The sequence below is a fragment of the Trichosurus vulpecula genome, chromosome 6 (assembly GCF_011100635.1).
Source record: "Trichosurus vulpecula isolate mTriVul1 chromosome 6, mTriVul1.pri, whole genome shotgun sequence".
NCBI lineage: Eukaryota > Metazoa > Chordata > Mammalia > Diprotodontia > Phalangeridae > Trichosurus > Trichosurus vulpecula.
This window is the reverse complement of record NC_050578.1, coordinates 259021697-259043415: the sequence shown is the minus strand read 5'-3', so window position 1 is coordinate 259043415 and position 21719 is coordinate 259021697. Positions and strand designations below refer to the sequence as shown.

The following is a 21719-nucleotide window of genomic DNA, read 5'->3' as shown; positions in this document are numbered from 1 at the left end:
TGTCTTCTACACCACTTCCAACCAACAGGTCACAGTTAGGTACTGAAGCTTCAAACCTATGATACATTTCCCTATTGCCCTTTGGATCACCAGTTATTTTGATTCCTTGGAGATGTTTGTTCTTTAAAATTTTTTAAAGTTTATATCTCTTTTTATATCATCTTTTCCCCCATCTTACCGTTCCCATATCCAGAGAGTCATTCCCTGTGATTAATAAGAAAGAAAGAAGGAAATTAAGCACAACTAATCAACAGTATTAGCTGAGTCTGGCAATATATGCACCTTTCTGCAAGCTGGATCCATCACCTTTGAGAAGTATGAAGGGAGGTGCAAGTTTTCCTGTTTTTTCAGGGCCAAACTCAGTCGTTATAATGATACAGTGTTTCAGAGGAAAATCTGTTCTTTCTGTTTCATGGAGTTGTAGTCATTGTGCACCTTGGGTAGGCTTATTTCTCTTGCTATCACATCATGAATCTTCCCATAATTCTCCATATTGATTGTTTCTTACTGCACTGTAATATCCCATGACATTAGTATGTAAATTAATGGAAAACATTTATCAAGCACTCACTATAGGCCAAGCATTGTGCTAAGTATTGGGAATACTCATACAAAAAGGAAGACAATCCCTGACCTTGTTGTTGTTCAGTTCTTTCCATAGGCACACTGTGCACAATAGCATACTTTTCTTGGCAGAGATACTGGAGTGGTTTACCATTTCCTTCTCCAGTGGAAGCCCAGGGTCTCACAGCTAGTAAATGTCTGAGGCCGGATTTGAACTCAGCTCTTCCTGACTCAGGTTCAACACAGTGCTCTATCCACTGAGCCACCTAGCTGTCTTCACTGACCTAGAGAAACTTAATTTCTCTCGGGGAAGACCAAATACTAAAAGAGAGTGGAAGACTTGGGAGTGTTTTGGCTTGGCAAGTGGAAGGAATGATGATTGGAATCATCAGGGATTTGATTGAGGTATCGTTTCTATGAAATACAGAAATGGGAGTGTTGATTTGATTACTCTTTCTAGTTAGAAATGGAAAGGGGAGAGGAATTGTATGTATACTGTCTCGTGGGATGAAGATGTCCAGGGAGCAGTGAGCAACATGGGAGCTTTGGTTAGGGGCCATGAGTGGACATCTAAGTGGTGCGATAAATATTGATTTATGCTGTATATGGGGACTTTTCTCCTTTTACCTACTTAGATTTCATGCCTAATAAGGGGAGGATATCTCATTATGTTTGTTTTGCAGCTATAAGGCATTACTGAGTGACTACGCTGAAAAAGGAAACAAGGGAAGAGGCATTTATTAAGCGCCACATTGTCTCATTTGATCTTCACAACAGCTCTGTGAAGTTATCCTCATTTTAGAAAGTGAGAAAATTGAATTGAGAAAACTGAAGCATATTTGCCTCAGATCATACAGCTAGTAAGTGCCTGAGGCTGAGTTTGAACTCAGGTCTTCCTGGCTCTATGCTGGCACTGTCTATTGAAAAAGGTTTTGCGTCAGGGTGCTGTTTATGATCATTGATTTAGTAATCAAGTGTATTTACCTTAACTGGAGTTTACTCAGCGATTCAGAAAATCACTATTATGTATTCCTTATGGTAACTCTCTGCTTTATAGTTATTCTTCCAAGAATCTTTTCACTTACTTGATTTTGTTTCTAACGTCAATATATTGCAAATCATCACTTATTCGCCAAATAATGTGTCTGTGACTATGGAACCTTTGGTTCCAGATCCCACTTTGGTTTCCAGGTAGCTCATTATTCCTATGCATTAGTTTCTTTGTCAGTAGAATACTTGTGAAAATACCGAGTTTAATCTGTTATAGGTATTTTGGGTAATAGCTAATGATTATAAAATCTTTCAAAATATTAAATGTAGAAATTCTTAATAAAAAATCAAGGTTATATGTTACTTTGAAGTTTTAGCACTTTGAAATCAGTGCTCTAGAAAAATTTGTCACATTGTGCCTACATGGGACTAACATATGGTATAGCTGAGATGAGTTGGAGAAGTGGGTTGAAATGAAAATGTAATTTGAGAGAGTAGTGTTTGGTGACTCATTGGATAAAACAGATCTGGCCTTATGGCAGGGCAGAGAGACTAAGAATACACCAAATTTGAGTCAGTAATATGTGAATGTTAATAGAAGAGTCAAATGAATATTAAGTTGTGTCCAGGTAGGCTAGCTATTCAAATGGAGAGGTTACCTTTTGTGGGTTCTAATCCCTTCAACCATTCCTGTTTTTTTGGAATGGAAGTCCCCATAGCAAGTAGTCCTCTCATAGCAGAAGATCCATTGCTGCCCCTTAACTTAGCTTAGTCACCTCCTTTTTTTGACAGGGGCCATGAGTAGCAGTGGCCAAGTAACATATAACTATGTAACTTCTTAGAATGTTAGGTGAAAAACTAGTTAGATCCCACTGCATAGGTAGTTTTGCAGAGCTGAAAGCTATTTGCCACTCTTGTCATGTGTGAATCCCCATCTGTGCATCTTAATAACTTGCTTGTTTCAGGCTCCCTACAATGCCTCTGTGGCTGCCAGGGTGATGAACGTGAAGGAACTGAAGTGGGCAGATAGAACTAGATAGAACTAAGAACTATTTTCTTTCACAAATCCAAATTGCTGTCTTCATTTGTCACTTCTTTATCTTGACATCAGTCAATCAATAGACATTTATTAAGCACCCCCTGTTTACCACGTAAGCTTGGGGATACAAAAAGAGGCAAAAGACAGTCCCTGCCTCCAGGCAGGTTACATTCAAATATTCAAACAGGGAGACAACATGCAAACAACTAGACAAAGCAAGCTTCCTACAGGATAAATAGGAAATCGTTAAGAAAGCAAAGGCATTTGAATTCAGAGGGCTTGGGAAAGGCTTCCTGTAAAAGATGGTAAAAACCCATTTCAGGTATGGGCGACAGCCAAAGAAAATGCCCAGAGCCCAGATGAAGGAGCAGCCAGGAGGCCAGGGTCACTGGATAGAAGCCTTTCGGGAGGAAGGTGCAAGAAGATGAGCTGGGGATGAGGGTCTGGGTCGTGAAGGACTTTGAATGCCAAGCAGAGCATTTTGTGTTTGATCCTGGAGGAGTCAGGGAGCCACTGGAGTTTATTGAGGAAGGAGGTGACATGATCAGACCCACACTGGAGGAGAATCCCTTTGACAGCTAAATGGAGGCTGGATTGGAGCAGAGAGAGACTGGAGGCACCAGCAGCTGTTGTAGGAGTCCAAGCTGGAGGGGAGGAGGGCCTGCACCAGGGTGGGGACTGTGTCGGAGGAGAGATGCTGCAGAGGTGAAAGCCATGCACCAGGTGGGAGGGCAAGGAGCAGAGCTCTCTGGTCAGGGTTTTCCACAGGCCAAGCTGGAGGGGATGCGGGCCTGCACCAGGGTGGGAACAGTGTCAGAGGAGAGAAGGGGGCCTGTGTGACACACACACACACACACGCATGCATGCATGTCTGAGAAATGTTGCAAAGGTGAAAATGACAGGCCTTGGCAACAAATTGGATATGGGAGGATGTTTCCTGGAGGTACAAGGGTGAAAAGGACTGAATATCATACATCTCAACTCACACTCAAACACATGTATGTTTACACACACACATTTCAACTCAGCATTTATCTAGGTACAATGTAAGAAATGGGAGGAGTTTTGTTTCCACAGAACTAAAGGTGTGCTTCCCTGCCCTCCCCCACCCCAGCTTTAGCAGAGACCAGGCCTCAAGGTCGGTCAGGTGAGAGGTCAGAGGCTTGTAGGCATGTGCATACTTTTTGAGAAGGCAGTCTGGGGAATTAGAGAGGCCAAACCCACTTGAACCTGTTCAAGCTTATCTAGGGTCTGGTCTTGGTCAAGAATCCAGGCCTACTGATTTCCATCATTTGCATATGTTAAAGAGGGAAAGTAGGGGAAGTAAAAGAATATAGTTTAATCCTAAACTAGGACAAGGAAAATCTAGTTAACTTCACTTTTGCTTCTGTATCCTTATTATCCTATTTATATAAACTGTATAACCTAGGAAAACTATGTAAAAAACAAAGACTGTAAACTAACCATGACTCTAGCAGGAGTAGAGGGAATGGTTACCCCTGCTCCTGCAGCTGTATCAGTGTGAGTGTTCCTGTGAGCACTATACCCCCTCTCTCGAGGAGCGTAATAAAATGCCTTCCTCTGCCCACTCTGGTCCTGAGTTCTTTGGGTGTGAATGGGCAAATCACATGGATTTTCCTAAGGTCAAGTGAAGGGAAGCAACAGGCAGCGGAAGCTTGCTGGCCTTACTCCTGGATCTTGTCTTGGGGTGTCCTGTGATCCCCACTGTGGTGTTAAGAGGGCTACCACTCTGGATTCCCTTGGGGAACCCTGTGGTCTGCACGGCCTTCTTAAGGGGACATCACATGGGACTTCCGGCCCTGTCTCAGGAGCCTTGTGATTTTATTGCCATCCTAAGGGGCCATCACTTGGGTCTTCCTTAGGGTCTGACCCCTAGGAGGCCCTGTGATCCCCACAGATTAAGAGATGGTTACCACTTGGTCTTCCTCTGGGAGTCCTGTGGTCTGTACAGCCTTCCCTAGGGATTATCACAGGGTTCTTCTTCAGGACTTTGGCCCTGCCTAGGAAGTCCAGTGATCCCCAAAACCACGTTTCTCGCATACAAAAAAGTAGAAACAGAAAATGAGATTATTTCTTTTTTTCCTATAAGAAAGAAAGTACTTATGAGAGGGGAGGAGAGTTGGGTAACTGATGAGGATTTGTGAGTTACTTTGAAGAGAGAGTGGAGAAGAGAAATACACTTTTTTCTTTTTCTTCACCTGGGAACCTGTAAAATAAGGTGCTTTACATATGATATGGCACTTAGAATGGATATATACAGTATAGAATACTAAAATGTGTAGACTTGTTTAAGCATTCATCATTCATTCACTAAATGACTATCTTCAGAAGTAAAAAAAATATGCCATTTCTACTATTATTAAATAGATGGAGGAGAGAATAAGAAACCTATCCTTACAGTAATTTTGAGTACTTGGAATACTTTTTGTTAATACAGTAATCTGAAAAGGAACATCTTGATTGTGAAGCCTCTTATTAATTCTCTTGATGTCTTTGGTAACTTAGTGTAAGAAATGGGAGGAGGAGTTTTGTTTCCACAGAACTAAAGGTATACTTCCCCACCCCCCACCCCCAGCTTTAGCAGAAACCAGGCCTCAAGGTTGGTCAGGTGAGAGGTCAGAGGCTTGAACACATGGGCATGCTTTTTGAGAAGGCAGTCTGGGGAATTAGAGAGGCCAAACCTCTGGAACCAGTTCAAGCTTATCTAGGGTCTGGTCTTGGTCAAGAATCCAGGCCTACTGATTTCCATCATTTGCATATGTTAAAGAGGAAAAGTAGGGGAAGTAAAAGAATGTAGTTTAATCCTTAACTAAGACAAGAAAAATCTAATTAACTTCACTTTTGCTTCTGTATCCTTATTATCCTACCTATATAAACTGTATAGCCTAGGAAAACTATGTAAAAAATAAAGATTGTAAACTAACCATAACTCTAGCAGGAGTGGAGGGAATGGTTACCCCTGCTCCTGCAGCTGTATCAGTGTGAGTGTTCCTGTGAGCACTACACCCGCTCTCTCGAGGAGTGTAATAAAATGCTTTCCTCTGCTCACTCTGGTCTTGAGTTCTTTGGGTGAGAATGGGCTAATCACATGGATCTTCCTAAGGTCAAGTGAAGGGAAGCAGTGAGCTCCTCTTAGGCTTACTCCTGGATCTTGCCTTGGGGTGTCCTGTGATCCCCATTGTGGTGTTAAGAGGGCTGCCACTCCGGATTCCTTTGGGGAACTCTGTGGTCTGCACAGCCTTCTTAAGGGGCCATCACTTGGGTCCTCCTAGGGTTTGACCCTAGGAAGCCCTGTGATCCCCACAGATCAAGGGGGAAGGGTGCTACCACTTGGCCTTACCCTGGGAGTCCTGTGGTCTGCACAGCTTTCCTTAGGGATTATCACAGGGTTCTTCCTCAGGACTTTGGCCCTGCCTAGGAAGTCCAGTGATCCCCAAAACTGCATTTTCTCACAATTTGGGGAAGTCCAGTGATCCCCAAAATCGCGTTTCTCACAGTTAGCATGGACTGCTTTTTTCACTTTGTTAATTTAGTCAAATAGCTAAAATTTAAAGGAAAAAAATCTCACTTTATACTAAGGAGTTCAAATTTTTAATTTATTGTACAGATACGCTACATTTTAAGAAAATCTGATTTCTAAACAAAGAGAATTAATTATAGACTTCATCCTAGAGGCCATGGGAAGTAAGGGAAGTACCATGGAAGGGGGAGGGGGAGGCCATTTAGGGTATTGCAGTAGTCAAGGGGAGAGGTAATTGGGGGCCTGAATTAGGGTAATAGTAGTATGGGAATGAAGAGAAGGGAGGCTGAACCAGTGGAATTGATAAAATTTGCCTGGAATATGGTCGAGAGAGAAGAGTCTACTGTGTCTATTAAGTTGTGTACTGTCTAGGTGATTGAAAAAATGGGGATTCTCTCTGAGAAAAATAAGGACATTTGTTAGAGGTTTGGGCTTAGGAAATTAAATAAATTCTGTTTTGTAGTGAATAAATGAAAAAAAGTTATTAAACACTTATCTGTAAAACCAGCCAAAAAAGACAGTCCCTTGACTCAAGGAATTAACTTAGTAATAGGGCAAGACAGCGCTTAGAGGAGAGTAGTAGTCAGGTAGGCCATGTTTTGGTCAGAGAAGCCATTAACTCCTAGTGGTGATTATTGAGCTAAGGACAGCATTGAAAGGGCAAACTCCTGGAGAGAAGAAGGGATGGCCAAAAGGCATTGGGAGGTGGGTTGCCATTGGGAAAGTGAAGGGCCTAGCTCATCCTGGAGGTGGACCTGGAGGTTCACAGAACAGATAGCTCTTCTTGGCAGAAACCTGCCGCTCCCTTCCACCCCTCCCCCCTCCCCAATTGTACTGCTCTGCCTGGTCTCTTTTGGTGGTTGCCATTGTCCCACCTACCCTGAACATCCCTCATATTGTCTCCTGTGGAGGAGGAACAGGTGAGACTGCGATGTGCTTTGTGACTTTGTCCCTGGAGGTTAACTAGTGCTCATTTTCCACATGAGGATACTGAGATGGGGACAGCTTGGTCAGGGTCACTCTGATAGGGAATGAGAGGAAGTGGGAGGCTACCCACGTTCTCTTAACCTTCACCTTTACCCTCGGACCACATTCACTCACTAGTATCAACTAGTTCAGAGGCTAGTTAAGTAGGATATTTCAGTAACTGGAATAGCTCCACCAGGAAATGAGAGTATTCTTTCATCCCTGGGGGAGAGTCACAAATACTATTGAGCCTCTTGCACCCCTTGGATTTAGCCTTTTCTATCCAGTGCTGGCTGTCAGAGCTAATGGTGGTGATCTCTTTTATTATAAGCCATTGACATTATAAAATTATAGGAATTGAATAGAAGTGAATAATTATCTCATTCTTTGCTGTCCTCAGTGAGAGCCTGTTCAACAGTACACTATAGAAAGGTATAACCTTCCTTATGGTAGACCTTAACATTTATTCTGTCTTGTTTGCCTGTACATGCATGTAGATTATCAGCTTTGTGGACGGTATTTCATCTTGGTCTCAGTTTTTTTCCCATCACCAAGGAAATATCAGTTGATAGGTAGTTTGTTGAACTTAAACTAATTTTAATATTGATCAAAAATAGGCTAAGTAGGTAAATGCTCTGTAAAAAATATACATATACATATTTACATTATTGTAGTTATAAATATAATTTTCCTGGTTCTCTTTTCTTTCGGTTCTTTAAAATCTTCCCATGTTACTCTGAATTAACATTAATCATTTATTACTGTCAAATTGTCTATTCCATTAGTGTTATTTATTCAGGCATTCCCCAATCAGTGGGTGTCCACTTTGTTTACCCGTGCTACTACAAAAAGTACTGCTATGGCATTTATGCTAAATATAAAATATGCTTGATAAATAACAATAATAATAATAATTAATATTTAGCTATTATTATGTGCCAAGCACTGTGCTAAGCCCTTTATTATTATTATCATCTCAGTTGGTCCTCACAACAGTCCTGGGAGGTAGATATTATTATTATCCTCATTTTATAGATGATGAAGCTGAGACAAGCATAGGTTAAGTGACTTGCCCAGGGTCACATAGCTAGTAAGTGTCTGCCGCTGGATTTGAACTCATCTTTCTTATTGTAGACCCAGCACTTTATCCACTGCACCATCTCAGCTGCTTCTAAAGCAGAGGAGAGCCTTGCTGGTTATCTATATCATTAGTCTCTGGTCGTACATACCAGGCTCTGGCTTTTCTGACAACCCCCTTTCCTATTGCCCAAGGGCCCCTAGTTGACGTCTTGTTCAGTTCTAGGGTGGAAAGAGTCAGTTTTACATTGAATTTCTTGATAATTATTTGGTCTAGTATGAATTTCAGCATTTTTGCTGGAGTATCTGTATAGGAGTTGGGTTAAATTGCCTCCCCTTCAGGCTGCCATCTAGGCAAGATTTCACCTTGCTTCTTCAAGAGCTCTGTACTTGAAAAAGTACTGCTTAATATTTCTTATTTGTAAAGCACATTTGCTATTAGGTCACCCATAACAAGTTAGCTTGAGACCTGAAAATTAGTCAAGAAATTAGCTCTTGTTTTCATCATAATTATCCATATTGTCAAGTGTCTGTTCCCTTATTGCTTTGATGAATATCTTTTTAAATTCCTTTATACTTTCTATAGTAGAAATTATTGTCCCTTTGTAACTTTAAGCTGTTTTTTACTGTCACCGGACTGGGCCAGGCATAGATAGCGAGCTCAGATATATTGCTGTTAATAGTTGATGTGAACATAAATTTGTGGGATTTCTAGCAAACAATTTGGCCTTGATCCTTACCCATAAGAGCTTTATTTTTAACATTACTGGACAGATTGGTTTTATGGTTTCTCAGTTTGCTTTTTACATTCTATTAACTTTTCCATCTTGAGATTTCTTTGGTTTCTGTGGTATACCACTAACTCTGGGGTCTCTGAAATTCATTTAGTTAGGCAAGAACTCAATTTCTTTCTGGTAGGACTCAGGAACATTGCACTGGGAGACTTCAAATAGTATCATGAGCAACACCATGTTTTTTATATTATTACTACTGAGAAGAGAAGTTTTTCAGATTCTTAAGAGTAGGTTGTGATCTAGAAGATACAGGATGGGGACTCTGTGTTGTGGATTCTTAGTTTTGGGCAGGATGATTTTAGGCAATTTCCTTAACCCATTGGTTGCCTTTTGTGTTAATTCATTGATTTATTTCTAATTGTACTTTGATATGTTATGTGGTATTATATATACCCAGGAGAATCAAATACTTCATTTTTTCCTGTCCTCTGCCAGGATGGTGAAAGGGCTTTTCTTCAGAAGGAAGCAATATATTTGAAACACGGGTTGTGGTGTCAAAGGTACATTGGACATGTAACACTTACTCACTGTTATGTGCTTTCTTTGTTTTCTAGAGTGAAGACAAATCCAGAGAAGAGAGGTGTGAAACTACAGGTATGAGCCTGATGGAGGTTTTCCTATTGAATAATCCCCAATTTGCACAATACATAGAAAAGCTGCCTTCAGAAAGATGAAGCCTTCCCTCTTTTATATCTTAAGACACTGGAACATTTTCTTTTATGCCTGCTACTATTTAGAAGCATTTTATTGTCCATTTTTCTCTTTCTTTGAGATAAAACTGCACAGTGTCTGGCAGATAGGAAGTGCTATGTTAATGATTATTCCCTCCTTCCCTTCCCAAAAGGGGACCCTTGCCAGGCATGTTGTGGAAGGTATTTTGTTCAGCTTACACTGGATGGCCTCTGCAGTTCCCTTTTCTGATTGTTAGCCTGGTTCTGGGTGGCCCCAGAAGACACAACTTGGAGCATTAATGGGACATCCCAGAGAGAAATGTAGACTTGATGTACAGAAAGTCCTCTGATGATAAGAGCTGTCCGAAAGGAAATGTTCTATAGGGGTCTGATTGCTCCTTTTAGGGGTCTTCAATCAAAGGAAGAGGACCATGTTTCTCAAATTGTAGAGAAGAGTGGGATTTCGTGTATGTTATGGTTGGACTGTCTCAGAGATCACTTTTTAAAAACTCGGGTTCAGTGGATCTTTGTGATCTTTTCATTTCTAACTATATTTTTTTTAGCTCTGTGATCATCAAGCAGACCCACTGGTTCTCCATCTTTCCTTGTTATAGTAATGTTTTTTAAGACCCTCTTAGTTTCTGGCAAGTTTGTTCCTCAGTTTTTTTTCCTCAACTTATTTCTTGTTTATATTTGACTTAAAAGTTGACTTTGCACTCACTTGGCCTGTTTTTCCTTTTGGAAAAAACAAAAGATGCCTTTAATTTGACATCTCCTTTTAGTTTTGCTGCAAATTTTATTTGGTAAGTTGTCTTTTTGGGTTGGTCTTTTTTTTCCCCAGTCTTGACAAACACCTATTAAGCTGTTAAATTTTCCCCTAAGGAACTTTCTGTAAATCAGTTCAACTATACCTCTCAGTTTTTTTGCATTTCTGCATTTTGTTCCTTTCTCTAAGATCAAATAGCTGTGACAGATACCTCTGGTTTTCCCTCTTCTGCTGAGATTTTGAATTAATAGCCTCTCAGATATTAGTTAAGCAGCCAGAGAATAGTGGCTAAAAATCTAGACTTGGAGGTAGGAAGATCTGGGTTCAAGTTTTGTTTCTGATTCGTATTGATAGTTTTACTGGACAGATCACTCTTTGTGTTCCAGGTAGTTCTAAGACTTGAGTTTCAGAATAGGTGCAGATTTGCATTGGTAGAGAAAGTTTCTGTACCAAGGATTCCTCTTGCAAGGAAATTTCAGATCTGACTCCTCTTCCTCTCTTTGTGTCCCCTCTAACTCCCTCCCACCCCCACCCTACCATGTGTGCAGTGTCTGTGTTACAAAGGGCCTGCTCCAGCCTCCAGTGTTTTACAAGTGAGGGAAATTAAAACTACTCTTTTGTATATGCTCACTTCTCCTCTGACACTGCCAGCCAAAATTACCTTCTGCCTGAACTGTTTTGTAGCCTGCTAGTGGATCTCCTTGCCTTAAGTCTCTCCCCACTTTGGGCTACCCTCCACCCTGCGTTCATCGTGCTCTGAAAATACAGATTTCTCCAGTTCATAACCCTTCCCTCCCCTCCCCTCCTTTCCCCTCCCTTTCAGTAAATTATAGTGGCTCCTTTTCTACCTCTAAGATAAAATGTAAATCCTCTGGCTTTCAAATCCCTTCATAAACTTTCCTCCCCCACCCCCTTCCCAGTCTTCTTATACCTTACTTTGCCATCCAGTGACATTGGCCTCCTTGCTCTTCTGCACGTAGGACAGTCCCATCTTTCTTGGAGGTGCATTCTCACTGGCTATGCCCCAGGCCTTGAATTCTGTCACTCATCATCTCCAACTGCCAGCCTCCCTGGCTTCTTTCAAGTCTCACTAAAATCCCACCTTGGACAAGAAGCCTTTTGGAGTCCAATTTCTCCTGTATGGATCTCATTTATGCACATTGTTACCTCCTTTGGACTGGGAGCTCCTTGAGAACAGGCGCTTGTTTTTGGTCTTTCTTTGTATCCCTGACTCTCAGCACGGGGTCTGGCACATAGTAGACATTTAATAATGGTTACTGCCTAAGCTCAAGTCACAATCCAGTTCTCTTTATTCTCAATCTAATAGTCTTTATGCTATGTGATAGTGAATATAATAGGTAACATTTACAGAGGTGTTAATGTTTGCCAAGTATTTTTATGCATATTATCTCATTTGATCTGTGTCTGTGACACGAGGTGAAGATACAGTTTACCATCTGCCATCTCACTAACAGGATTCTAAGGTGTGCATAGGTGTGCAAAGAACTTTGCTTTATGGTTCTACCTTGCTCCTGATGTATTATTGTTCAGCCATGGTCATGATCAAAACAGCTGTTAGGATGTAGCATTAATGCTCCTGCTCTTTCTGAACAGTTTCCAAATAGCCAGAAAGCTCTAGAAATACCCCCTCCCCCAACAACAGAACAAAACAAATTGGAGTTTTTACTTTGTCTCCCAATTTGTACCAGGACTAACTGAAGAGTAAACAGTTATCAGACATTCCTAGATCAACTCCCACCTTTCACTCTGATCAAGTCAGCCTCATGCTTTTAAAGTAACCCCAAATCCTTAAAGGTTTCCCATTTTCCCTCTTAAGGTAGAACAGAATGGCCTTTGTTAGAAATCTGGAGTGAAATGTGGTGTGTTTTACACAGCTAAGAGACAGTGGTAAGAGGCAAAGCAGTGCTGGCTATGGAGCATGCAATCGAGGGAACCTTAAGTTAAAAATAGTAAGGAGCCTGCAAAATTCTCAGAATGGCCTCTTAGTGTGGTCTTAAGTCACTGACTAAATATTGAAGTCCTTTGTTGCTTGGAGGACCATAGAACAGAAACAGGCACATCACTTCTGCCTGATTGATGCATTTATTTCTGCTGCTGATCCATATTAGAATTTTAATGTGTGGTTTCTACACATCTCAGTTTTATTAACATCACTGATGGAACCCTTTTGTCCTCGAGGCTTCATGCCTTTTTAAAAAAGCTACTAATATGTTTATATGTGGAAGGCTTTTTTTTTTTAATTAAGGCCAACCTAAGAATTGAATAAACGTTATTAAAAACCTGTTTTAAAAACATAAGAGTTAATGATATTGACCTTGTCACAGTCATACAGAACCAAGGGTTTTTGAAAACTAGTTGTTATTTACTGATAAAGCAGAGAGATGGCAACCATTCCATCCCTTAACACCCCTCCCCCCCCACCCCCCAACCCCCCTTAGAAGCATGTAGTTGGCTTGTTTAGGTGGGAGGATCACAGACATTTAGAACAGGAAGGAAATGTAGATGCTACCTGATCCGATCCTCTCATTGTACAAGTGGAGAAACAGACATTCAGATTGGGAAAGTACTTGCCCATGGATCCACAGGTAGGAAGTAGCCCTCAAGACTCCGGATATGCCACTCTTGCTTCTGTAAGCTGGAGAGGGTGTTGTCATTGACTGGGCATACCTTCCAACAGGTGGGGGGAGTTGTGTCTGCTTTGGCCTTCTTATTTACTTGAGACACTGGAATACATAAAGGATCTGTGATTTCATTGGCGTAATTACTCTCTTAACCTTAGGTGATAGTCTTCCCGAGTTGCTATGAAATGAAAAAAATTAGTTTGATGACTAGACTCATGGTGATAAGTCTTTTCAAACAGCTACTCAGGAAAGAGTCCATTGTTAGACTCATGCTTGAAGCTTTGTAAATTGGGCAGGAACTACAGTAACTTTTTTTTTTTTTAAGAACCTAGGGTCCCCTCTGCACCATGATATGAGGCGTTAGAATAGACTTTAGTGGAGGATTGCCTGAGATGTATGACCATATATAGCAGTTAGTACCATCCTCATTGCTAACCCATTCAGATAAGGGCTGTGTTTATAACTCAAGTTAAAACAACCAGAGTCCTTCCTCTGTAAAATATTTGAAGCTGTAACAGATCTTAATGATGAGATTATTGGTTCAGGTAATCCCATGCTTTGGGGGACTTTGGGAACTGATGTTTAGGGGAAGGAGTTTGGGGAATGAGAAACAAGTTTGTGTTTCTTCCACTCTATCACCCATTGCTATCTTCATGGATCTGACACTGTTTATCTGACAGTGCACTTAGTACTGCTTTGCCAGGGAAAACCACACAAAACAAGCCTACTGCATCAGCACTTTCATTGTGTGTAGAGCGGAGCCTCCTTTTACATGGTTACAGCCCCCTTTTAATCCATTACTCTCTTGCCCCTTTCCCATCCCAGCCTGTGTCTGTGTCATTTACTGCTGGTCTCCCTGAGCTTCTTCTGCTCTTTCCAGTTTGTTGTTGTTGTGAGGCTCAGGAGTCTAAAGCCCTATACATTTGTTGGTCAGGCAAGTATAGCAAGTTTAGGATCGTTGATTTTGAACGGAAGAGTGAGACAATGGCTGCATTCAAGTTGGATTTCCTTCCAGAAATGATGGTGGATCACTGCTCTTTGAATGCCAGCCCTGTGTAAGTATTTTTTTTTATTTTATGGTCTGATTTTTATTATAAGCAAATAGAATGGATTGTTTTTTCCTCTTCTTAGTTGCCTAAGCTGGTCTCCTCCAGAAGGTTAAAAAATTGCAATTTGAGGAGAGAAAGGATTAACTCAAGACAGCTCTTTTTGGATCCCCATATTGGTTCACTTGTTAGTAAATGCTGCCTAGGCCAAAGTGCTCTTTGTAGAGTGTGCTCTATAGAGCTCTGACCCTACGACTAAGTGATTCTAGTTTCTGCAGACTGTACTCTTTCTCTATGATAATAAAGCTTTTTTTAACTGTGGCTTTGTCTTGTGCTGATTGTATAATATCACATGGCACTTTGGAACATGGAGACTTTTAAGTACTTGTAAGAAGCCCGTTAGAGTGGATAGTGTTAGGTAATTCATGTCTGGGGTGGGTCTGTATGTTTCAAATTCAGAACTTTTATCTGAGGAACCTATGTTAGATGCTGATCAAATAATCAAAACCGTAATTCGCAATGGAGTAAAATTTGCACAAATACATTGAGCAAGAATGAAAGAAATTATCTTTTAACTGATCCTGCCAGAAGTGACAGCAACATGAACACTGTTGAAATAGAGACATGGTTTTAAGTGAAGGCAAACCCAGCCTTTTTTAGTGTTTGCAGAAGGGACACATTTCCAGCACTATCTCACCTGCCTTAGTATCAGTCTCTGAGACACACACAGCCTGTTCTTTCTATCGACCAGATAGAAGGGAACATTGTTCAGACAGCAGGTGATATTGAGCTCTGGTCTTGTCATGCACACTGTTGGCCTGCAGTTGGATTGGTTGTGGTCTGTGTTATCAGCGCAAGAACCAAATCCCTTCTTTGGGAAAGGAAAACTTTCATGGTGGTTAGGGGAACCCCTGGGTCAGAGGGACTTGAGGTTTTTTGAAGCAGATCCTTTTCCTGGGCTGTCTTTCCCATTTCTTAAAATAATTATATTTTATGTGTCTTCCCCCAAAGGTTCAGCAGTGGTACTCAAGTAAGGTCAGAGTAATTTAACAAATCTGTGTTCGTTCACAAAGCTTTACAAAGTGCTTTTCTCACAACCACCCTGGATAAAGATGACAGTTGGGATAGGCACCAGACCTGTGGTTTCATTAGTATCAGGCATTCTTCCGCAACTTCTAGTCGTGGAGAGTTGTTCAGTGATTTGTACAGAGTCTTACATCTGTGGGTGGGCAGTGACCAGCCTACTGCCAGAGATCTCAGCAGATCCCAGAGGCTTGCTTATCTTGATGTTCCACTGGCTGCTAGTTTGTGTTACAGGCAGGACGTGTGGGCCTTTGACTTCATGTGAAGGCTTTACCACCAGCCTGTGTTCCAGTGTGCCAGACTGCCTCTCATTCAGATGATCAAAATAACAGAAATGGAGTACATTAGAGACATTGTGGGACCTTTTTATACATAGGCCATGGATCCAGCTGGAGCTTTTTCTTGTTTACTCAGTGTTCTCCCTCCCCATCAACTGTGGTTGGTGGTGGTGGTGTTCAGTTGTGCTCAACTCTTTTGTGATTCCATTTGGGGTTTTCTTGGCAGGTAGTGGAGTGGTTTGTCATTTCTTTCTCCAGCTCATTTTATGATGGGGAAATGGAAGTAAACTGGGTTAAGTGACTTACCTAAGGTCACAAATCCAGGAAGTCTGCATCCAGATTTGAGCTCAGGAAGGGGAGTCTTCCTGACTCCAGGTCTGGCACTCTGTCTACTGTACCACCTAGCTGCCCTTCCTCGTTGATGGTTTTCCTAATTGTATTTTTAATGGTAACTGATATAAGATGGTGGTCTTTTTTAAAAATCTTTTTTGTTTTTTAGAGTAACAATTATTGATTCTTTCCCCTTGCTACCTCTCCCCCTGCCTCTCTTCTCGAGGGTATGGGGGGAAGCAAAAACTCTTGTGACATATGTATAGTTAAGCAGAACAAACTCCCTGTTTAGCACTGTCCAAACCTTTTTCATTCTTTTTTTTTTTTTTTTCATCTTCAACCCTCTCTGTCATGTGTGGTCCTCTGGAATTTTTAGATAATAATTGCTTTGATCAGCGTTCTTAAGACTCTGAAAATTTCTTTTTCTTTACTGTGTTGTTCAAGTTTTTTCTGCTCACTTCACTCTGTGTCAGGTTATACTAGTCTTCCCAGTTTTCTCTGAAATGAACCTTTCTGGTATTTCTTATGGCCCCAAAATAATCCATTGCATTAGTATACCATAATTTATTTAGCCATTCTCCAACTGATGGGAACAAATGAGTGTTAGAGAGAGAAAACAAGAGTTACTATATAAACGTTTGCATAGGGGAGTCCTTTTCACCTTTTTTTGATCTCTTCGAGGGCTAGGCCTAGTAGTGGTGTCTAGTTAGAGAGTATGCATACTTGATTGACTTTGGGGGCATAGTTTCAAATTGCTTTCCAAAATGGCTGAACCAGTTCCTACCATTTTTTCCCTATTGATAGCTTATATTTCTTCCTTTGAAAACTACCTCTTCATATCCTTTGGATGTTTATTGGTTAGAGATTTGTTCTTGATCTTAAATTTTTGAATCAGATCCTTGTAGATCTTGGAAATGAGACCTTTATCAGAGAATCTTGCTGTAAAGATTTTTTCCCCAGTTAACTGTTTCCCTTCTAATTTTAGCTGTATTCATTATGTTTGTGCAGAATTTAAAAAAAAAATTGTTATCAAAATATCCCAGCTTATCAAGTCAGCAAACATTTCTAAGCACTTGTTCTGTGTCAGGCCCTATGCTAAGTGCTGGGTACACAAGGATGCAAAAACCAGACCCTGCTCTTGAGGAGCTCACAGACTGATGGAGAGAGACTAGCATGTAAACCCTACGTGTGGGGGGGGAGGCGGGGGGGGGGGGGCGGGGAGAGAAGAGAAGAGAATTTAAGGTCTTCTGTATCCTTATTGGGGCAAGAGTTTTTCCTCTAGCTTGCAGTTGCCTTTTTACAACCTTTCTTCTCCTTTGGTTATAATTCTTTTAGCTGAGGTTCCCACACTAATGAAAATAGAGATCCTGCATTTTTTCAAAGTCCTTTGAGGTCTGTGATCTCATTTTCTTCCCCTAAACTTCTTGTGCTATAAGGGGGCCAGGTGGAATCCCTCATTTTAGCTAATACTGGAGGAAATAATGAGCCCAGTGATTCTTGACTGGGCAGTCTTGTGAAGTCTATGGACTTTTTCTCAGAAGAATGTTTTTAAATGGGCATCTAGGTAGTACACTGCATAGAGTGCCAGGCCTGTGAATCTAGCCTCAAACACATACTAACTGTGTCACCCTGGGCATTTCACTTAACGTCTGTTTGCCTCAGTTCTCTCATCTGTAAAATGGGGATAATAATAGCATCTCCCCATAGTAGGGTTGTAAGGATCAAATGACATGACAATTGTAAAGCATTTATTTAGCACAATTGATGGCCCATAGTAAGTGCTATATTACATAATAGTTATAGACTAGTTAGTTACTACTATTTGCTATTAAATGCTAAAGTACATAGGTTTCTAAAGGGAACCAATTATATTTAAATAGTTATTAAAATATTATTTAAAATATTTTTAAAAACAAAGTCACCAACCTGGGTTAAGAACTCCAGACTAGCCCAAGGTCACTTAGCTCATGAGTAGCAGAGCTGAAGCTGTATTAAACCACAGTTTAAGAGCTTAAAAAATTTTTTTAAAGCTTCTCATGAGGAAACTGAAGCACTGGGTGGTTTCAATTAGCCCAAGGTCACACAATTAGTAAATAGTCCTCCATCTCCCAGATCAGCTGTTCTTCAAAAAAGAAATTTTTTGACTAAACAGAGCCCCAAATGGTGATTTTTAAATACGTTGTAGAACCAAATAAAGGAGTATGCACGTAATGTTAGATCTCTATCTGGTACAGCTTGCTTTTCTTTTTAATTATGTAACTTATTCCCCCCAACATTTAATGTTCTCCTTGCCCTTGATTCTTTTCCTTATGTTCTCCTAATGTGGGTTTTTTAAAAAGATGTGTCAATTTTCCTTTTTATTTTTTACTGGTCTATCCTTATTCCTCCTCTCCCTTCCTCTCTCTCCTCTTTTATAATAAATATGAAGTCTGATATCTCTCTGTTAGCAAGCTGGTACTTTACTTCATCAGCAGTCTTCTGGAATCGAGGTTGGTCATTGCATTGATCAGGATTCTTTGGTCTTTAAAAATTGTCTTTTCAGTGTTTTATAAATTGTTCTCTGGCTTCTGCTTACTTCATTCAGCATCAGTTCATGCAAGTTTTCCCAGGTTTCTCTGAAGTTAAGACAACAAACATTTGTTATTTTCCTTATGATTTGTCAAACATTGTGCTAAGCACTTGGTATACCAAGAAAGGCAAACAGGTCTTTTCTCTCAAGTATTTCATAAAATGATGGAGGAAGACAACATAAAGACAACGATGTACTCATAAGATCTAGACAGGGTAAATTGGAGATCGTCTTAAAGGACAAGCAGTAGCATTAAGTTTAGGATTTTTAGCTGAGACTTGAAGGGAGCCTGGAGGTAAAAAGGAGAGAATTATGGACATGAGGGGCAGTCAGAGAAGATGCCCCGAGCTGGAAGATAGAGCATCTTGTTTGGAGAGGAGCCAGGAGGCCAAGGTTACTGGCTATGTTGAGAGAGCACTTAGTTGTAAGTAGATGGAAAGTGAGGAAGCAACTAGGTTAGGAAAGACTTGAAAATCTATTTGTCGCTGGTACACTGCTTTGTCCACAAAGAGAAGCTGTAGTTTATAAAACACTTTACTTGTAGTGTTACTTAACAATGGCAGTTCACGTTACTAGGAGTGTAGTATAGCATACTTTCTTGTATACTTTCATATACCGCCTTCTCTTTCTGTTGTACTGTATATATGGAAATGCTTATTTTGACTGATGGGTTGTTGAGGCTTTTAAAAATGGATAATAGAGAGGAACAACCATTTTTTTTTCACATTACACATTTTCACATGTTGTAAAGAAGAATTAGGACCAATAGGAGGAACCATGAGAAAGAAGAAACAAAACAACAGCAAAAGAGAGCAAATAGTATGCTTCCGTTCACATTCAGACTCCGTGGTTCTTTCTCTGGATGTGGACAGCATTTTCCATTGTGAGTCTTATGGAATTGTCATCGATCCTTGCATTTCTGAGAAAAGTCTATCAAACTAAATTATTGCACAGTGTGGCTGTTTCTGTGTATAATGTCCTCCTGATACTGCCAACTTCATTCAGCATCAGTTCATGTAAGTCTTTTCAGGTTTTTCTGAAGTCTGCCTGCTCATCATTTCTTATAGCACAATACTATTTCCATTACATTCATGTACCACAACTCGTTCAGTCATTCTCCAGTTGATGGACACCTCCTCAATTTCCAATTCTTTCCTACCACAAAAAGAGCTGCTATAAATGTTTTTGTACATGCGGGTCCTTTTCCCATTTGTATGATTTTTCTGGGATACAGACCAAAAGTGGTATTTTGGGTCAAAGGGTATGCTCAGTTTTATAGCCCTTTGGGCATAATTGCAAATTGCTCTCCAGAACTGTTGGATGAGTTCATAACTTCACCAACAATGTCTGAGTTCTCCAATTTTCCCACGTCTTCTCCAGCATTTATCATTTTCTTGTTTTGTCTTGTTAGCCAATCTGGTAGGTGTAATGCGATACCTAAGAGTTGTTTTGATTTTCATTTCTCTAATCAGTAGTGATTTAGAGCATTTTTTCATATGACTATAAATAGCTTTAATTTCTTACTCTGAAAATTGCTGTTCATATCCTTTAACCTTTTATCAATTGGGAAATGACTTGTATTCTTATAAATTTGATTCAGTTCTCTATATATTTTAGAAATGAGGCCTTCATCAGAGACACTGACTGTAAAAATTGTCTCTCAGCTTTCTGCTTCCCCTCTCATCTTGGTTGCATTGGCTTTGTGCAAAATTTTTTCGATTTAATGTAATCAAAATCACCCATTTTGCATTTCATAATGTTCTCTATCTTTTGTTTGGTCATAAAGTCTTCCCTTCTCCATAGATCTGACAGGTAAACTATCCTCGGTTTTCTAGTTTGCTTATTATATCAGCCTTTAAATCGTGTACCCATTTTGACTTTATCTTGGTGTAGGGTGTACGATGTTGGTCTATGCCTAGTTTGTTGTCATGCTATTTTCCAGTTTTCCCAGCAGTTTTTGTTAAATAGTGAGTTCTTGCCCCAAAAGCTGGATTCTTTGGATTTATCAAACAGTAGATTACTATAGTCATTAACTGTTGTGTCTTTTGTACCTAACCTATTCCACTGATCTACCACTCTGTTTCTTAGCCAGTACCAAGTAGTTTTGATGAGTGCTGCTTTATAATACAATTTAAGATCTGGTATGCCTAGGCTATCTTCCCTTGCATTTCTTTTCATTAATTCCCTTGACATTCTGGAATTTTTTGTTCTTCCATATGAATTTTGTGATTTTTTTCTAGCTCTGCAAAATAATTTTTTGGTAGTTTGATTGGTATGGCACTGAATAAGTATACTAGTTGAGGTAGAATAGTCATTTTTATTGAATTAGTGTGGCCTACCCATGAGCAATTGATATTTTTCCAGTTTATTTAGATCTGACTTTATTTGTGTGAAAAGTGTTTTGAAATTGTGTTCATGTACTTCTTGGGTTTGTTTTGGCAAGTATACTCCCAAATACTTTATAATGTCTATAATAACTTTGAATGGAATTTCTCTTTCTATCTCTTGCTGTTGGGTTTTGTTAGTGATATATAGAAATGCTGATGATTTATGTGGGTTTGGAAAAAAACGGTTCTTTAAAAGAGGAGAAAGGTGCTGCTCTATCCTGGCCAGGCCCTATGTAGAACTCCATGTTACGTTCTGGGTAGCACAGTTTAGGAAGGACATTGATAAGTTGGAAAATATCTATGGGAAAGCATTCACAATGGCAGACCATTGAGGAGCTGAGATCATAACATGAAGACTGGCTAACGGAACTGGGGAGGCTCACATAATAGGTATCTTAGTTTGAACTGTTGTCCCTTGAAAAAGGGACTGGTCTCATCTCCTTGGCCTCCAAGGATGGAATGAGGATTCCTGAGTAGAAGTGGCATGGAAGGCATTTCAGCTTCAAAAAGGAGGGCTAAACTGAAGCAAAGAGGCTTTGCTATCTGGGCCAGTGTCCAGTGGCAACAAGGTCAGGGTCTTAGAGCTGAAAGTGACCTCAGCAGCCATCTAGTCCAGCTCCTGCCTTTTGTTCTCAAAAACTTAGGTTACCCAGAGAGTAACAGGATTTCTTTAAAGGTACATGTTGAGTTTATTAGATAATTAAAAAGAAAAACAAACTATCCATAATGGAGACTCCCAGTTTCTTCATGTACGTGACTTTTCAGTTAATACTGTGTATATAGAAATTGCCAGTGATTTTCTTCCCCCACTTTATAGTATTTTATTTTTTCCCAATTACATGTAAAGATAGTTTTCCACATTCACTTTTATAAGATTTTGAGTTTCAGATTTTTCTTTCCCCCCCAAGACAGCAAGCAGTCTGATATATATTATATACATGTATAGTCATATTTCTACATTAGTCATGTTGTGAAA

General features: G+C 40.2%; 1 protein-coding gene across 8 annotated transcripts in view; it reads left to right on the top strand.

Annotated features, from left to right (window-relative positions):
* The first annotated feature begins 9523 nt into the window (after window positions 1-9523).
* The window catches only part of CELF1 (CUGBP Elav-like family member 1), a 61844-nt gene continuing 49648 nt past the window's right edge, over window positions 9524-21719 (top strand). For all 8 annotated transcript variants that reach the window (XM_036764517.1, XM_036764516.1, XM_036764513.1 and 5 more), the window contains exon 1: window positions 9524-9565. The gene's annotated coding sequence lies outside the window, so the exon portion shown is untranslated. The remainder of the gene's footprint in view (window positions 9566-21719) is intronic.